Below are 19416 nucleotides of genomic sequence, written 5' to 3'. Positions count from 1 at the left end.
AACCCATAATCCACACCCAAATATAAATACATTTTATGATTATTCTAAGCATATATTAAGGGAAGTAAACAAGTGAATTAATCAACAACATACATGGCACAATAAATCATAAAACCCCATAAAGGTAATCCCGAAACAACACCCATCATCTCAAATTCAAGGTACACAAGATAACATCATAAGGCATCATCATATAGATACAATCAAAATGCTACTAACAACATAAGCTAACATATAAGTCAACATTGTTACAGGAACTATAATTTGGTGTAGTATTCAAACGCATGACACAACACAACCACTATTCATATCTCATGGATACTCACACAATAACATCATGATGCCATATAAATCTAGGTAACTACTAGTACATACCTTAGTGAAACCATCAAACACGTCATAATTCTCATAAGTCAAATGTAAAGCATAACCAATATGCTAATATAACAACTTCAGTTAAATCACCCCAAGGGTGTGGACTAGTCATGGAACCCAAGCACTCAAAAGACATGAACATCAAGGTCACATCCTTTAGGATGACATGTATGATGAAAATAGGAGAGAGACTACAATAGGTACAACATTACTATAATATCGATACCTAATTGAATTTGAAAGAGGAAAACTAATTCAGAGACTCAAAAAGATTATGTTCTACATATGATAGGGGGATGCTAGAAATTATGTATGGAATAGATAAGTTTAGACAATACCTAGTGGAATGCAAATTTTTGGTTTGGATGTGTCTCAAAAAACTCAAGTACTTTTTGGAGAAAAAAATACCTAAATGAGTAACAACGTAAGTGGGTAAGCAAGATTCAAACTTACCACAACAATGTTGAGTATGTAAAGGGCAAGAAGAATGTTGTTGATTATTTATCCATAAAACTAGCATTCTACTACCTCATTGAGATTTTAGTTGATTTGAAATCCCAACTATTGTTAGAATATCCAAAGAATATATTACTTTTGATTTGGTTGATGGAAAAGTACAATATAACAAGTATTCAATGATGAATATTATTATTTATTACAAGAACATAATCTATCTTGTACTAAATTCCAAGTCATGGGCTAAGATTTTGTGCACACTACATGATTCATCTTTATTAGGGCACCTAGGTTTCTTGAAAACCTGTCACTAGATTTGTGAGAGGTTTACCTAGAAGAAATTGGAAAATGATATACTACAACATTTTATAGAGTTTTTGACTTGCCAACATAACAAGTCATAACACACTTTCCTTGTAGACCTTCTACAACCACTTGTGATACCTAAGAAACACTGGGAAGGGATATCAACACATCTTATGATGAGTCTTCTACAAGTTTAGGGGAAATAGTATATCTTTGCGATGGACATGGTGACAAAGTATGAACATTTCTTCACTTTTTCCATAGATTATTCAATACCTTTGGTGATGAATTTATTTCCAAAGAGGTTTAGGTTGAATGGTCTTTCTAAGACCATAGTCAACGTCCAAGACAATTTTTTTGTATGTTTTGGGAAAAGTTATTTTGATTATCAAGTACAGAACTAACACCAAGCATCAACTACCACCCTCTAATGGATGGACACACATGAATTGTTAATAAGTGGGTTAATGGCTCTCTTGGATATTATGTTTCTAACAAAATGACAATCTTGGACTAGATGACTTCACTTTGGTGAGTATTGCTACAATACCACCTATCGCATGTCCATTGGCATGTCACCTTTCATATAACACTATGGGTACAATGCATTATCATTAATGGACTTAACATTTGATGATAATAAGGTCTTGCATACAAAAGAGGCAATTCAAAGCTATTAGGATATTCTTAGAACACTAACAGATAACATCCAACATCCATAGAATCAACAAAAAATGTATGCAAACAAACATAGAGCTGAGAGAGCATTTCAAGTCGGGGGCTTGGTCTTCTTGCGCCTACACATATACAAGTAGTCATCATAAACGAGTAGCAGAACACAAAAAGTTGAAGCCGCACTTTTAAAACTCTTAAGAAGATTGGCAAGGTTGCATATGAGTTGGAGCTTCTTGAAAGAAGTAAAAGTCATAATGATTTCCATGTTTTTTACCTAGAGAAGGTATTGGGTCAACACAATGCTACATCTCCAAAGTTTCCATTGTTAGTTGAAGAAAGAAAATTGGTATTAGTATCTGAAGATATTGCTAATTGGAGAGAGAGGAAGTTGAGAAACAAGATGCTTTGCATATATCTTATAAAATAGAAAGATTTATCAATTGAAGATGCAACCTATGTAGGAGAAGAAATCTTACAATGTTCCAACTTACAATTGCTTGAAGACAAACAAACTTGAAAGATAAAGACTATAATGTTCCCTTTCATATAAGGTGAATTTTCCTAGTCTTCTTCATTCCCAAAACTAAAGAAATATTGAATAAATAAGAGATAAGTAAACAAGAGCTCTCTTCGAGCTTGAGTCTTTGCCTTCTATGGAGAGTATGAAATAAGGTTATTGCGTGTCAGTCATGAAATGATTAATTGAATAGTATAAGGTAATAAAGAATCGGGATGTTGTTTAGCTAGTTAATTTGTAGGTTGCTGATGAATGGACAATAGACCTAAATCATTTGATTTGAATGTCGTTAATGATTTAGCAGTAAGCTTTGCATATAAATTCAGCATAACATTGAATTTGCCAATTTTTTAAGTTAGTAACATGTTAGTTAACGTGTATTATGTGAGAAGCAAAAACAATTATATAATGCTAATGGTAAAAGTGCAACAGAGAAGCAACAATGGTAAATGTTTCTATAAGCAATAGTAAGTGATAAAGAAAATTAATTACATAACATATCTCATATCGTAGATCATTTGGACTTATTTATGTCAATTATATCTTATATTCTAAATCATTTGACAGATTAATATTTGAATTTCAAGTATCATAACCTCTTAATAAATCATGGGACCCTTATATACTTTTGTTAATAAATAATTTCATTAAAATTTAAAAATTTATCTTAATTTGTAAAAACAAAATGAAAATCTAAAGTAAAAAATTAAAAAATATTGAATTTGAAAGATGAAAAAAATCATTTTTAAGATATTGATCATACAAGTATTTAAAAATTGAATATTTTTAGTGTAAATGTTGATCGGCTAATGTGAAAAAGCAATTGAACACATCGTGGGGATTTTTGCAAGAAATTATAATAGTAAGGTCAGTGAATATTAGAATTTTGGATCATCTTCCTTTGACATTTCTCAAAACCTGAATAAATTCTTTCATCAAGTGACATTTCTCAAAACCTGAATAAATTCTTTCATCAAATCGGCACTTGAGATCTTTTATTTAAGCATTGCCTATTTGAATCCTTCCACTAAAATGAAGTTTTGAATTAAAACATTATAACACAGTCTAAAAATATAAAAAAGTATTAATAAAATATAACAATTATAAGTAAATTGATGAAAAGTTGAATCAAAATATAGTCTGAAACACATATAGTTGGTTATAAAGCCTTTTTAAGCATTAATTATTGATAATCCACTCATAGCCACACACCCAAACGTCCGAAGAGAGGGGAATTGTGTAGAAGCTTTCGTGATTCTCCATTAATTGTTGGAATTTGCATAATTTACAGAACTAAATTAGACGTCAAACCCTAATTGATTTGCAATCTAATCTTCAGGGGAGTGGTATGGATTGGCGAGCACTTTTGGAGTTTTTCTGAAATGTCTGAAATCATTTCAAGGGAAGGTATTTTCTTATTAAGAATCATGCAGCAGTCTATGCCCATCAGAATTATTGCCTAGGGCTTGCAGCTCAGTTTAAAGAATAGGCAAATTGAGACAAAAGGACAGCACCTCAGAGGTCAGTCTGACTGCACATTACATGTGGAGGTTTGGCGTCAATAATCTGGGGATGAGATTGATAGTGCCAGATCGTTTTTCCTGCCAGTAGGCCAAAATACCCAAGACTTAAACCATATTGCAGACCTTGACTCTCTCAGCTAAGAACATGTTATTCTGTGTGATTAGAAGGATGAATTTGGGAAGAAATATGTGATTGAAGATTAGTAGTGCAATTCATAGAAGATTGGGAGCACATTGGTGGTTGTATTACATTCTAACAACTTTCACAGAGATTGCATGATCACTTCCGGTAGCTTCTGTCACCTGTCACCTATAAGTGACCACAATTAGCAGCTGACTCCATGCCACTACCTAGAATGCTTTAATATAAGAAGTCTGGCCTGAAGCTACCAGAAGTTTGAACAGACAAGAGAAATGACTGGAAGTTACCACAGAAAATTTTGATTTTTTTTAATTTAAAAATTAATAAAACCCCAGCTAAATTGGATTCAGCCAATGAGAAATTTGAAATTTGTGATAAGAAATTATTTTTTAAATAAAAGAACTTCAAACATTTAATTTCTCATAATATATTGGGTCCTTACTTAAATGATAACGTTATTACACGCAAATACCATGGTGATAATTAATAAAAATATGTTTTGAACCTTGGGAATGATGCCTGGCAGCCCATCGTGAATGATCTAGATAAATCGCAGCTTTTAGGAATGGTCAGGGTTTTTATAAATAAGAGGGTCGACAGGTTGGCCACTGGTTATTTTCTCTCTTCAAACAATTTTGAGTTCTCCACAAACCCTCATCCTGCCACAGATGAATCCCGGTATAAGCTCCCTGGACGTAGCTCCAGTCAGTCATTGGTGGTCACAGAAATTAACAAGACAGCGAATTTATGTCAGCAAAGTCATGGTTGAAGTCTGAAGCCTAGAAAAGGGTGCAGGGTATCTGCTATCCCTGGAGCTTCGTAGAAGGGTTTTTCTGCACCTAACATCTGCAATGCTAACCACATTGCAATCTCATCTAAGTTCGGTGCTGGCAGCAACGATTTTCATCGCCATCAGTCCCTTTAACAGTGATCAACTTCATCAAAGAGTGCCGATATCAATGGAGCTTTAGATTGATACGAACTGAGCACTAAAAATTGTTAGCAATGAATGTCTTAAATTCCGATGCTTAAAGCCGTTGGACTTGATAAGCATTTGTATTGAAAACAATCTTTTTCATTATCTGTGAAAAAATGAATTCCCTCTGCCTGTAGATAAGCTTTGTGCGTGGTTTATTTTGTTGAAAGATCTTAGAATATTTCAAAACCACATATATAAATCTAAACTCTGCACACATTACAATTGAACCTCTGCAGTTGTTAAAAGCTCATAGAAGAGGCAATATATGTGCAGTATATAGTAAGATCAACGATACAATGCTCTTAAATTTCTACAATAGTCGTAGTCGGCCTATACTTCTGTCAAAATGGAGAATAAAAATTGGGGATGAAATCCAAATTTTACGTTGTGGGGAGTGAAAATGGCTACATTGTTAAGGCCTTAAATACAATGTCACGTACCCTTTCATTCACTGCTTTCTGGTGAAGTGCTCGTGCCCCTTCACTTTTCTTCAACAGAAGTGGGTGAACCAGTGTGCATATGGGTGACCGATTCCTTAGTTTTAGGGGCATCATTAAAGGAAATAGACGAACTGATATGCTCTTCAATGAACCCATCATATCCCAGCCGTTTGATTTCCTGAAGCTGATCAGTCACTTCCATCATACTAGGCCTGTCATCCTTTTCAACAGCAAGGCATCTGAAAGCCAATTCAGCCATCCTCCACACCATCTCTCTAACCAGGGGCTTCACATTAACCTCCAACTTTGGATCCACAAGCTCATGTAGAGCCCCGCTTTGAATCTTGGACACAAACAAATAAGCAAGCTTGGTTTCCTTCGTATCCCTGGTTAAATCCAGGGCCTTTTTGGCAGAAATCAGCTCTGCTAGAACCACTCCAAAACTGTACACATCACTTCTGCTAGTAAGCTGATAGCAGCTGTGATAATCAGGGTCAACATAACCAGGGGTACCCTGAGGGCCTGTAGAAATGTGGGAGGCTTCTGGTGGCACCTGCCTAGAAAGCCCAAAATCTGCCACCTTGGCTCTGAAATTGTGGTCTAGAAGAATGTTTGAAGACTTGACATCTCTGTGAAGAATTGGGGGCTTTGCGCTGAAATGAAGATATTCCAAGGCTTGGGCAGTTCCTAGGGCTATGTTTAAACGGGTTTCCCAATTTAAGCATTTTCCTTTGGTTTCTCTGTGCAGATGGTCTGCTAAGGTTCCGTTTGAGACATATTGATAAACCAGAAGTAATTCCTTGCAGTCCTGGCAATACCCAATTAAGAGCACAAGGTTGGGATGGCTTAATGAAGAAAGAATCTCTATTTCATTGGAAAAGTGCTCCACCCTTCTGTAGTTGTCATGGAAAAGCTTTTTCACCGCCACTGATTGGCCATCCCAGAGCTTCCCCAAATACACAGAAGCAAACCCTCCTTCACCTAATTCTCTCGTTGCATCAAAGTTATCAGTCGCCCGTTCAAGTTCCTGGTAAGTAAAAATCCGTGGAGATTCCCTCTTGCTTTCGAAAGCTCCCAGTTGGATTTGCTGGATCTTAAAACTCTGCTCAAGCTTTGGTTTTGCAGGAGGATCCTTATTGTAGCCCAGAAATACAGCCATGCATGCTGCACTTATCAATAACACTAATACAACAAACACACCTGAGCTCCCAAACAACCAGAACAAAGTCAAATTCAATGAAAGGAAGGAAAACTAAAAATTGAAACGAAATCTTAAGTATTAATTAATGCTGAGAAAGATCTCTGTGAAATCAGAGATGAGAAAATCATTAATGCAGAATCAAAATTAGCATTTGTTTGCAGACATTTAGCTTCAGAAGCATCTAGAATCCTGTTTCTAAATATCAATTGATTTATAAATATAACTCTTGCAAAATTTACACTGACTAAATATTCTGTTTCACTGGGCTGAGAACATAGAAGCCGTGGCATCCATGGCACTCTCATGTTTTCTATTTCACCTACAATTTTCCTCATTAGTATGTGTGTAAAATTGAGCTAGATTTTTTATACTTGTTTGCTTGTTTTTGGGCAAGCACAACAAGCTATAATCATTTAAAGCTCAAGTGCCCTTATTTGTGCTGCTGCATTGAACAACAGAGGGAGTTGCGTGATTTTCCTCAAAACTTTCTTTTTGTAAATACGGTAATGCAGACAGGCTTCTAAGCCTACAATTTTCCATTTTTTAACTGGAACTTTTGGCAAGTGAGGGTTTAAGCTGAGTTTCATTAAGGATTGCATATAAATTTTTGTTTCAAAATGTTCTGTTTTAAAATGAGAATAATTTCACTGTCATGTAATTTCATTTTCTCACAACCGTGTTGGGAGAACTCAATTGCCTTCTTCTGTGACAAATTATTGTTCAAGAAAAACTACCTCTTCTAGGCTAGAATGCATTATGTAACTTACTGCTGCTTATATAAAATTGATTTCAATGAAACTGGAAATGTGGAATTTGTGGCATTACCTATTATGATTCTTCTATAAGATTTGTCTATGCGACGAATGCCAGAAGAGAAAATACTTGGATTTGCAGCAGCCACTGGAGCTAAGGTAGGCCTAGCAGCAGCATCTTTAGGTAGATCTGCAAGCAATTGCACATGCTTACAATACAGAAAAATAGCATGTTCTCACAAAAATTCAACAAAGTACCTGACTACTATTAAAATTTTAAATTTTTAAATCCTTAGAATACAGAGAACCAATATCCAGTTGTCAAAAATCGAAACAGACTCTCCAAGACTAATAAATCTTTCAAATCCTAAAACAAAAGATCAAGTCCCATTTGGCAAAATTTCTGTGACACCGACTGATGGTAACATATCTTTCTGATGCATTCCCAGAATGTGCAATTGGATTTTTCTGGGACAGAACAAACAAGTCTAGAATTTAAAATACAGATGATTTTTTTCATTCCCTCATATGTGTGAAAAGAATTCGTTGATGTCAATCTCACTCTGAGAGAGTGTTATTTGTGATGTTAATTTCTAATGCAACAACTATAAAGGGGTTCTTGTCATTTTCATTCATTTAGGGAAACTTTATGACCGGTTTGTTCTTTGCTATGAAAAGTAATATAAGTGGACTAGGTTCTAACAATGTGTTGCTCAGTTATAAAATTTGTTTCAATTTTATAAGTCATGATTAATTTTTGAAATTCGCTTGGTTTTAAGCTTTAAATTGGCCATTATATTTTGAATTTTTGTAATTTTTTAAATCTTCATGTCTCCGGCTCATCCTTAGCTCCGCCCAGCACTTGAAATTTTTAAAATCCGGCTTCTGAGCTCCAACTTATCTCAGGTTAATGTTGAGACCCAAAATACATGTTTTCAAGTCTATCATTAACCATTAACCTCTTAAAAGGTTAATGATAACTTTCAAATTGCGCATTTTGGAGTAGGTTAACTAACCACTCCAAAAATGTGTTTTTCGTAACCTCTCAAAAGGTTAATGATAACTTTCAAAATGCACATTTTGGAGTAGGTTAATTAACCTCTCCAAAAACACGTATTCCTTAACCTCTTTGAGATAGTTATTAACCTATTTAAAATTCTTCCATTAGAAGTCAGACATGTAAATGTTTTTATAAAAAAGGTGGGGCGGGGGGGCAGACATGGAACATGTGGATTGTGTGACCATAGAAAAGGCCCAAGGTTCGTACAAATAGAAAGCCTCTGCAGAAAGGTGAGAAAGCTCGTTGCAAAGAATTGCAAAGAGAACTGATACCTTCGGTACTATTGAAGATGTTGAAGCGGCTGCAACAGATGATTTTATTATTCAGAACCAGGCAACAACAAATCAGAACAAAATTGGATATGGTGTGTTTCTCTTGATGTTTGTGCATGGATAGAATTTTTGAGGCCTTGCATGAACTATATCAAAAGTCTTCTCCAAGAGGACTGGTTGATTGATCACTCGTATTTTCATTGAATTTGGTGTCCCAGCATTTGGAAGTTGTTCTTGAGAGTTGATATAACAAAGGTGATGATGCACAATAAGTGTTTGATAGAATGTTCCAACTCCTTATAGTTTGTGGTGCAAAATTGATGGAACCCAAGATACCGCTGTGACAAGATTCGAGTACTCAAGCCATCATATAAATAATGGGCTTTCCTAGCCGTGCCTTGTCACTTTCTAAAATGTCTTAGACCCTCCATGTCTGTTAAGAAGAATCACCTTCACCAGATTTATAGAGCAGTTTGAAACCTAGGCATTGCAAGCAGACATATCATTCTTCCCTTTTTGGTGAGTACAGATAGAGCATGCCAACTATTTGACAAAATTCTCTAAACTTCAAATGCATGAATGATAAGGCACGAGCGACCATTGGATCTGTTATGAACCTAGTTCACCAAACAGTCATTATTGAAGAAAATATATGTCTAGGACGTGGAAATAAACACCTTGATCGCTGTGAGGGAAGGAGAGATTATATTCATAGATGGGACTATCATGTCATGAAGGATACACGACAAATGTTTTTTTATTTATTTTAAGTGCCTGAGTGAGATGTTATTTACTAGACTGTGATAATTGGTGGTTATCCTCATTGTGGATGGGGGTAGGAAGCTCTGAAGATTTTTTGTGACATGTTGTCGATGGGTGACAAACCTGGGAGGTTTACCTTTCCAAGCATCCTTCAAGCTTGTGCCACCATGGGATGTTTGGAACAAGGAAGGGAGTCCATGGGTAGATTATTAAAAATGGTTATTGTGCAGATGTGTGTGTTAGCAATGCATCCGTGTTACTGTGGGCTCAACAATTGGAGTGGCAATGTTAGCTTGGGTTCAGAAAAATGAGTGATGAGATGATGGCTTTGGAATTTCAGTTGGGCTATTTTCTTTGGAATGATTTTCATTTTGCTAGGATATAATACTTACTATATCAGAATTCCATAGACAAGTCCCCTTACTCGAATTCTATAGGTATTCATAGTTGCATTCAAGAGCAAAAATCTTTAAATGCCAGAGGATCCCAAAGATCTTTATGAGCTAGCTGGCAAGGAAGTGAATTTGATTACCGATAGGCTTACTCATACAAACTTATTCAATTTCTTGACAAAGCCCGCAAACTCTTTGATGGAATGGCCCAGATTCGACATTTCTTAGCACAAATGAATTTGTTTAATGGACATTACAGTTGATTAATCATTCAATAGATTTGGTCTCTGGATTGTAGAAGAGCAGAGTGGAATGAGTAAGAATTGGCATGAGATGTCCGAGGAAGATATCTTTTTGATTTCTCTAGTTCAGACATAGATGAGACCACATTGCTTAAATTTCATTCGCAGTTGCTTTCCACGCATGATGCAAGCATAGTCAGAGATATGGTAAAGGTTCAAGAAGAGTGGGAATTGCAGTAATTGCATGAATCATAAAGTTTTTCAACTTTTATCAAATATTTGTAGATGCATGAATTAAATTATGGATTGGGCGCCTAATTGTTTCAATGGAATGTTATGTGATACTCTCACACAATGTGTGATAATTGCAAGATAGATGAGAATTTTGGTACTTGTGTCTATATAAGGGCTAGTCTTTCAATAGACATCATCATGGAAGAAAGGCACATTTTTTAGAGATAAGCACAATTGGAGAGATCATAAACATAAAGTTCGTATTCAGCGGAGTCGTACACACCACTTGCTCTTGATCTCTTCATGAGAAGGAGGATATGTGTTCATCAATAAAGTAACGTAACTTGAATGAATAATTCAAATATCAAAAGGAGATGAGTAAAGATTAATTATTCAATCTTCCTCTTGGAAGGTGTGAGGTCCAAGGTTCAAGTTTTAGGGCATATAGGTTAATTTTCTTGAGGTTAATTAACCTTCCAAAATTACGTATTTTGGAGGTGGTTATTAACCACGAAGAGGTAGTTATTAACCTCTATGTCTATATAAGGACGTCTTTTGGCTTTGTAAAGGGACTTTTTGGGTTTTAAAAATAAGAGAACACTATGCTAAAATTTTGATTGAGGGATAAATTTTGAAAAGTATGTACACTTTTTTATCTCTGAAATTGGAAAATCTCTATTGCTTTCTTGGTGCAAGGAAACGAAATGAGATGTGCTTTGGGTTTCTTATTTTAAAATCAAAATTGTTATACGTTGTAGTAGACATTCCCATGGTGCTATGCGAGTGTTTACGAATGATAATGAATGTGCTTAATAATACTAGTTGCTTTCAAGTGTAGTTCTTGAGCACCTCTATTATCGATCTTGTTTACCGAAGAAGGTTGTGAGGACGTGTGGTGCATTCGTCTTCAATGACTTTCTCTTGAACTTTGAAGTTTAAATTCTTTATTTAAAAATCTTTAAAAAACTATATCATACGAGGGAGCCACCCCTCTAAACGCAGAGGAAGGCCGCATACCAAGGGCCTATCCAACTGTTGTGAACGGTTTGCCACACACTCCGTTGGGCAAATTCTATTGTGACAAATTTGTTGACCAACACAATGATATATTTGAAGTCATCCTAGATATATCCTATTGTATGTTTAAAAAATAGGTATTAGAGTTTCTTCAAGGCTGAATATATCATGGGCACGTAAGACAAGATAGTTTAAGCTACCACGTGTGTCACGTCTCACATATTATCTAGTTACAGGATGCTCTCCTGGACCCCTAGATGTGGATGTTGATTATGTATTATAATATGTGAATCTTATGTGAATTAATGTGTTGGTTACAAAAAATTGATGATTCTTAATTTGAATAATTTGCCACAACTACATGATTGTACAAAATCAATTATATATAAAATATATTTGAAAAATAATGAATATGATTATTAAAAATTATGAAAGTACACATTAATATATTTGATACATATAATAAAATTACAACTAAATTTATATCAAAATTAAATTTAATACTATTAAAGCCAAGTACTAAGCCACTATGTGGCACTTGTTTACTATTTGGAGAATTAATTCTATCAGTTGTTGTTTGCGATGTGTTTACTTTATCCAAACTTAATTTTGTATATTTATTGTATTTCCTTTTGTGCGCATACACACACATAAACCAGCCGGTGGCTAAATAGCAGAAAGAATGCACCAGATGTAATCTTTTTTAAAATTTATTAATTAATTTAAAAGTGACAAAATAATAGTTTTGTAACTTCTAAATTAATTAATAAATTTAAAAAAAGTCATATCTGGTGTAAATATTCTGCTGCATAGACGTCACCCATAAACGCATCCAAACCCTTCAAAAAAATCCTCCCACCTGTACCATCCGCACTCTCAATTCTTGTACCCGCATCTGCATCGGAAGCAGCAACTTAGCATATTATCAATATGTGGTTCAAAAGAAGTGCTTACTCAAGACATGATAGTGATCATAGATTGTCAAAAATGAGGTAATGAACCAATTGTGGCTAGCAAGCCCTTCGGAATATTGCATGTCCTTGTAGCTAGCAATTCTGTGGTCTCCTCTGTAGCATTTTCATCCTACACAAACTCTCAAACAAACAAATCTTTCCACACATGACAATGCATTTTTCTCATCTGTGTTCCATGCATGGTCATCTGAAGTTTGAGTAGAACACCACGTGACTTAATATATCTACATGTGGATGACTCGGGGCATTTCATAAGACACGAATTGTTAAGAAGCACAAAGAACAAGGCAATTCCTAAGACTAAATGTTCACATTATTGAGGCATTATAACTTCTCTATACGACATCTAGTTGTAATAGACTTTTTATATTACTTCTTCACATTGATGGAAACCGATGAATAGTTTACAGCCATAAGTGGTGGAGAGGCACCCACGAAAGAATTAATTTGCCATCATTATGTGTTGATATTATGCACAAATGTAAGCATGAAATACAATATGGGTGAAGGACTCTAAAAAGGTTAATATCTTATCATTTAGATACAAGTTTAAATCAATGGGTAATGAAGCAATAAAACCAATGTAAAACATGTAACCGAACTAGGCAAGAAACGGTTTGTAACCGTTAAGATAGTCTTTAAAAGACATCTCATGATGTAAATATAAGGGAGGAGAATCGATAAGTGTGAAAAAGAGAAAAGGTTTGAAGAAAAGAGTGAATGGAGAAGAAATTATCATACTTTGTAATCTGTCATTAGCATATAATGGTGTGTGTTTTTTTGTTTTAATAATTTTTCAGTCTTCTCTATATCGATCTTTTGTACTGCATTCAGTTACAGTTCATTGGTTCATTGATAGGGAAGAATGTTATAACAATTTGGTTCGGGTTCCAAGATAAGAACAGTCAGTTTCATATTACCATTATTTTATTGTCATTATTGTGGTTGCTCCACATCAGATTGGTATCAGAGCTCAGAAGATTTTGAGCATGTAGATGGAAGGTGATCTACACCAAGCAGTATTGTGGTTGTTTTGGATTCTTGGTATGAAGTTTGTGGTTGCAGTTTGGTGTCGATTCGCTTAGCTGCAGGGGGTGGACATGAAGGTCTACCAAAGGCCATAGGAGATGGTCTTGTGTGTTGCCAATAGACTGGGGAGAGAGGCATGATGGACTCCCAGGTGAGGGATAGAGATTGTGATGCAGCGTGGAGTGGACTGAGGAATGGGAAGCACCATGGAGGTGACCAACATAACTCCATAGATGAGAGTTGGTTGATAGTGAAAAAGGAATCAGTGGAGGCGATGCAATGAACTAATTTCCAAGGGACATGGAAACATTTGAAGTCTAGTAGTATGGTGCAGTGGCACCCACGAAAGAATTAATTTGCCATCATTATGCATTGATATTATGCACAAATGTAAGCATGAAATACAATATGGGTGAAGGACTCCAAAAGGGTTAATATCTTATCATTTAGGTACAAGTTTAAATCAATGGGTAATGAAGCAATAAAACCAGTGTAAAACATGTAACCGAACTAGGCAAGAAACGGTTTGTAACCGTTAAGATAGTCTTTAAGAGACATCTCATGATGTAAATAGAAGGGAGGAGAATCGATAAGTATGAAAAAGAGAAAAGGTTTGAAGAAGAGAGTGAATTGAGAAGAAATTCTCATGGCTCTCTGGCAGCAGCCAGAGAGCCATATTTTGTAATCTGTCATTAGCATATAATGGTGTGTGTTTTTTGTTTTAATAATGTTTCAGTCTTCTCTATATCCATGTTTTGTACTCTGAAGCATTCAGTTACAGTTCATTGGTTCATTGATAGAAAGAATGTTATAACAATTTGGTTCGGGTTCCAAGTTAAGAACAGTCAGTTTCATATTACCATTATTTTATTGTCATTATTGTGGTTGCTCCACATCAATAAGTAAACCAAACTAAAGTGTCTTACCCTTTTTGGTCAGAAGGATTCACATTTCTCATTGTGCACTTTACCCGCCTGGAGGATACCCAGCCCCACCCATTTATAGTGCACACAGCCCAAGATAGATATATCTTCTTTGGATGGATAGGGTTATATACGTTATATCAAGATGTTGATTGATATAATCATCATTTTGTAACCTTTTAATTCATGAATTTGAATTAAAGCAGTATGTCTATCATAATTATTTGACTCTTCTACATGTTTTTGAATGCTTAATATTAACTAATTCATTGTTTTGTATGTCTGTTTACTCAGATTTGATTTTTTCATATGAATAGTATTTGTGAACTTCATATCATCATGAAAAAATTCTGACTAGAAATTTAGAGTTGACATTCATTATCTATGTAAATGTCATTTTTTAAAATTTAGATATTACTTACAACTTACTATTTAAACATATAATTTTTACTACTAGAGCTTGAAAAAATATAAAAACAACATAAATAAGTCTATCAAAAATCCCAAAAGACATTACTCTTTTTATATTCAATCTACTCAGGACAATCGTCTAGAACTATCATTTATAGAAAGATTTAACTGTTATAAAAAACAACTAAATGTAGCACTAACGCTGGGTTTTAAATCTAACCAAGCTGAAATCCAGAATCATATTCAGTTCCAGCATCCTCAGCATATTCATTAGAAAAGGGTATGACGGTTGAAGCACTGGTCCATCCATAACTGAAACCGTCACTCACATTTAAACGATTAATAGCGAACCATCATTACCATTTATACACCACACAGGGGATCCATTTCTATGTGTCATATCTCTCCAACTCAGCTCTTACTCCTGTAGCAGGAATTACAAAATTACATATTAGATACTTTTCATTATGATCGACAGTGAACTCTAAACAAAATATACATGCATGTGTATGCTAGATAACTAGGGAGGATATAATGGATGTTATAAAGATGGGTCTATATACCTCTCTAAGTTGAACTCCAACTATATCTTTTCTGCCTCCCACATACCAAAATACAAGCTCCATGAAAGAAGAGCTGCTGTTTCCCACCAAATAGTTATGTTTTTCTGAGGATATTGGCAAGCCACTCTGATTGCCCAAAAGAAAACCTCTCACTGCCAGCATGTTAAAATTAGAATAGCTTTCGTTAACATGAAAGTTTGGGAAGAAAACATGTTATTGCCTTGTGATTTATGAAAATAATGAAGTACTGGTAGGAATGTTCCTATTGTAATTTGTCATTTTTGAAAAGTAATTTGGAAAATATTCTATTTTTTAAGACTATTTTGATACATATTTCAATTTATTGTTTGCTTTTTAATATTGTCCACTCAATATGAAAATTCTGTAAAATTAGTATTGATTGTTTTACTATTGAATCATAGATTGTTTTACTATTGAATCGAATCTATGAAATAAATTTATAAGGCCAAGAGTCCTGCAAACCTTTCATAAACAATGTCAATGCTAACTGGCACTTGGGAAGCCATAACATTAGGAAAGAATTGTGCGTAAGCATTCCAATTTATAAGAAATTCATTTTCTCCTACATCACCACAACCCACCACCATTAAATTGACACTTCTGCCTGTGCAACGAGTCCGGTTAATGCATTTCACCTGTTGATAACAACATTAGTAATGAGATAAATAAGGAAGCATTTACTTGAAAAGCATAAGAAATATAAAAAATTAGAAAAAAGAGTTGTACAGAGTGAGTGTAACCTGTAAGCAACTACCAGATGCCAATCCTCCTCTGTATATTCTTTCAGAAACTTGAGTTACATATCTACCAAGGTAATTCCAAAAGTCTTGTTTATACCAAGCAACCCCTGTAAAATAATATATCATTAATATACTGTATTTCCATTTCTTTGTAGAATATTACAACTCACTTTTTAATAATTTTGAACTCCATTGCAGCCCCATCACTAATCACTAAAAGTTCCCTGATTATACAGCAAAAGCAAGAACTTGAAACAAACGAGTTCGTAATTCCAGATGAAAGATTTGCAGTAGTTGCCTTTGATTGGATTGGATGAGAGTCAGTAGTACCACCATTGAAATGCGTGAGCATGAGGAGAAGAATCAATAAGAAAGGCCAAGCACAATAAAAAGAAAGAGCCATTTACTGCTGTTTGAAAGAAGTAAACTCAATGATTTTAATGTATCGAAGATGATTGAATGGAAAGATTTTAATAAAGTCTAAGTGGCCTTAGAATTTTAGGTCTTTTGAAATTATTAAAAGAATTATTAAAGATCACCAAATTTTCAACATGAATTATTATTATTCTTTTAATATAATTAATGTCTTAAACTATCTTATTTTAATAAAGATTAAGTACTGTTCATCTTGGTTTAACTCTTAACAGTTTTCTCATTTGGCTTTGTAGATAAATAAAAAGATCTTGAGAGATGATAATTGCTTATTTTGTAATAGTCTTTTTAATTCTGAAAGGAATTTTTTTTTTTTTTTTTTTCTCTTGATTATATGAAAAATTGTTTACAACAACAATTAAATAGAAAGTTGTAGTCATGAAAATCTAATCAAGTTAAATCTAATTAATTAAACAATTCTAAATGGAAAAGACCTTAGTTTTTCTGCTTTATAGGATAGAAATAAAATTACAAGATCCAAAATAAGTTAAAAATCTTATCTTTTTGTAAAAAAGAATGATGGGCCTTTAGATATAATCCAAACTTTGAGACTAGCACGCTAAATGATCACACACTATTACAATGTCTTAAATTGAAAATCATTTACAAACATAATGATATGTTATAATTTTGATATATATATATATATATATATATATATATATATATAGTCTTTTATAAAAGATTTTGACACATCATCCTAAGCAAAATTAAGATTCGTATATTCTATTAATAAGAGGTAAAGAAGAGGGAGACAAATAAACTTAGATCTACATGATCACCAACCACATTCTTAGTGTTTTTTTTTTATAAAAAAAATTTATTAAATATTTTAAAAACAATTAAGAAAAGCATTTGATAAAGTATTCTATTCAAATGAAAGTCTCATATCAGTCATACATAAATGACTTTCATCATACAAGAAACAAAGAAAAAAACTAAAAGTAAGAGCAAAAATCTAATCTAAAATGAAATTGAATCTTTTTGAACATACCAATAAATGGTTTTATTAAAAGAATGATGGAACTTTAGCTATAATCAAAATATCAAGAGATGATCAATTTAACAAATGATCATATATACCATTACAATGTCTTAAATAGGAAATATATATATTCAAAATTATTTACAAATATAGTGATATGTTATAATTTTGATATAAGTCAAAAAAAAAAAAGATTACAAATATATGCATGATAAAGTTTGATTAGATTCTTCAAATTCAAGTATTGTAGGTTAGATAATTTTTATTAAGGAAAAATTGTTGTCATTTATAAACATGTCACATGTTTATATATATATTCAAAATTATTTACAAACATAGTGATATGTTATAATTTTGATATAAGTCAAAAAAAAAAAAAGTTTACAAATATATACATGATAAAGTTTGATTAGATTCTTCAAATTCAAGTATTGTGGGTTATATAATTTTTATTAAGGAAAAATTGTCATCATTTATAAACATGTCACATGTATAATATAATTTATTGGAATATCAATATTGAAAGTAATTAGTTGACCAATCAATTTTAAAAATAATTTTACAATAGTAATTACTATCATTTATATAATATTTTGACACGTCAACAAAGAAAAATTAAGATTCTTATATTTTGTTAGTAAGACGCAAAAATGAGCCAAGAGCTTTGCGCAAGAAAATCCACACACACACACACATACATATATGTGAGTGGAACTTAAAACCTCCTATATGGAGGTCATTGTGGGTAGGCTCACATTGGGTAACAAATACTTACAAAGATCTATAGAGTGAAATATAGTAGTGATACATTTGTACACATTATATCAAATAAGTTATGATATGTTTTAATTGATTAAGATATTAGATAACTATTCCTTGACTTTTTAAACATTCAAAATAAAATACAAACAATGTATGGTGCATAAGGTGTTGAGGGAAAATTTTGGAACAAACCTAATTCACAAAAGGCTTTTGGCATTACCTAAGAAACAATATAGCAAGGCATAAAAGGAATCATTTGTGAATTATCAATAAAACCACTACTAAGCATCAAATACTTAATACTAAGTTTCACCTCAAAATACAATCTTTTTGAAGAAAGTTCACCAACAATTCAAAAATGCAAGTATAGAAGAGAACATATTCAAAGGTTACCACATTAGTTGAGTTTGTTCATAAAAGTCAATAAGACAAGTAGTTTTGTATTAGAAAATAGTAAATAGAACTTGAAGAGCATGTTTTCATAATATATTGACAAAATAAATTTATTTTATGCAAAATTTTGTGTCTTGATCATTTTTAGTCAATCCTAGGTTGTAAAATTCGACATCGTTATGCTTTCAAAAATTTTAAAGTTACAAATTTGAAACATGCCAGTACCACAGATTACATTTTGTGAATAGAAAACAATTTTATGTGTTTGTTATGTAAAGAAAAATGACTATATGTGATTTAGTTGAATAATGTCAGTAAATTGAGTGTTGGACTTGTTTGAGAAAGTTGTGTAATGCCTACCCCTAGTTGACTTTTCTGATTGTATTGTCAGATTATTTTAGGCCAGCTTTATGAGTATATTTTATGATTAGTGGTACTTGGTTACCAAATTAGATTAAATGTATTTCATATTCAGTTAATAGATTTGTTGAGTTACTTAGTTTTTTCATGAGTCCAGGATTACTTGGATGATGATATATGTATGTTCATGTAGTGATTTCTGTTATCTCATGATGATTAGTTAGATGAATTTTTTATATGCGTCTTTAATGGATACTTGCTCCATACTTGCATGTGTGTGGTGTACATGTATGTTTCATTTTATGTATGATGTTCTTGATGTGGTTGAGGGAGGGAGTTGTAGTCACCTGCTAGTTGGGATCTACACAATGCACCACTCCTTGCCATTGTCTATTTAGTTTAGAATATATGAGTATGTACATGCATGGATTTTATGCAAATTGTAGGTACCGAGTATCGACTTTCCTGAACTGTCAAG

General features: G+C 33.4%; 1 pseudogene; it reads right to left on the bottom strand.

Moving 5' to 3' along the window:
• Positions 1-5417: 5417 nt before the first annotated feature.
• On the bottom strand, positions 5418-16409 carry LOC149577505 (LEAF RUST 10 DISEASE-RESISTANCE LOCUS RECEPTOR-LIKE PROTEIN KINASE-like 1.1; annotated as a pseudogene).
• Between the last annotated feature and the right edge of the window lie 3007 nt (positions 16410-19416).

The sequence above is a fragment of the Cupressus sempervirens genome, chromosome 1 (assembly GCF_028749045.1).
Source record: "Cupressus sempervirens isolate cs-2001-9-10 chromosome 1, ASM2874904v1, whole genome shotgun sequence".
NCBI lineage: Eukaryota > Viridiplantae > Streptophyta > Pinopsida > Cupressales > Cupressaceae > Cupressus > Cupressus sempervirens.
Note: the sequence above shows the minus strand (reverse complement) of the source record. Positions and strands in the feature narration are given on the sequence as shown.